This window comes from Schistocerca cancellata, chromosome 9 (genome assembly GCF_023864275.1).
Source record: "Schistocerca cancellata isolate TAMUIC-IGC-003103 chromosome 9, iqSchCanc2.1, whole genome shotgun sequence".
NCBI classification, from domain to species: domain Eukaryota; kingdom Metazoa; phylum Arthropoda; class Insecta; order Orthoptera; family Acrididae; genus Schistocerca; species Schistocerca cancellata.
The window spans coordinates 478,840,260-478,841,540 of record NC_064634.1 but is presented as its reverse complement, the minus strand read 5'-3'; positions in this window follow the sequence as shown (position 1 = coordinate 478,841,540).

Sequence of the window (1,281 nt, the reverse complement as noted above, 5' to 3'; positions counted from 1 at the left end):
TAATCACTGCTGCTTGCTGGATCGCTGCTGTGTCTCGATGTTGATGCTGGCTCTAAATCTGGTTGTGTAGGGTTAAAAACACAAGGTCCCGTGTTTTTTATGTGCTTTTGATGATAAAGAACGAGCGAAACCAACAAATATGTAAACTTCAGATATTTATTATTCTGGTGGCCATCTTAATTCCACTGTCCACCAAAGACCATGACTCAACACAAAGTAGTACTTCCGTTACATGTTCTTTGCATTGTTTATCCACCTCAAACAATAACACACAAACACACTTTACCAAAGTGACATTCCGACTGCCTCTCGACCATTCTTGCTGCTTGTATTTATAACATTGTCAAAGAACTACTAAAAAGAGATATAGTTTACAAGTCACATGTACATCTGTTATCATAATTTGTGCAGAAAAGTTATTAATTTGCATCGAGTGACATAATTTAACATGTTATTAAAATGACAGACAGATTTGTTGACTTGACAGAATAATTCTTTGTTACAAAAAGGCCGTTTTTTAGAAGTTTGTCAATTGACTTCTCTAATTTGCATAAATAAGTAAATAACATGAATTATTAAGAATTACATTGGTTTTCGTCTAAAATAGGATTGATTTCATGAATACTGAGTGAAAACGCTCCTAGTGAACAAATAGGTTTCACTGGGTGATTTTTATTTAAGGAGATCCAAAATACCTAAGTTGGCCACTATTTTTTGTACTTCATATTAATTATTTAAGATGAACTTAGTGTTTTTACATGATGACATTTGCTGTATCAGTGATCAAGTGATATAAACTTTTGTGTGGGTCAGTTATTCAGTATAATTTAATGGGTTGACTGTTTATGGAGACATGTTATGCAATCATTGTTAACATACACAATACCTTTGCTATAATCATAAATACTCGTTAAACTGGTTGAATTTGGAGGGTATCGCATACTTCGGTACAGTAAAGCCTTTAATATGTTCCGTTACAAGAGGAAGAGTGGGTTTTGGGTTTTCAGGTGGAATATGGCTGGTATTTCAGAAGGTTTACTACTGTTTCCCTCTCATGTACCACTTACTCCATCAGACATTAAGAGAGACTACTACTCACTACAAGTGTCTTCAAAAATTCTGTAAGCATTCATTTCTACATTTGTGTTTCACTTGTTCCTTTCACACATCTTTACACAATGAAAATAAATTTTGCAATGTTTATACATACTTTTTTTGCACAGCCCTCAAATATTGTAAAGGAGGCAAAAACAGATTGAAGACATGAAAAAAATTGATGAA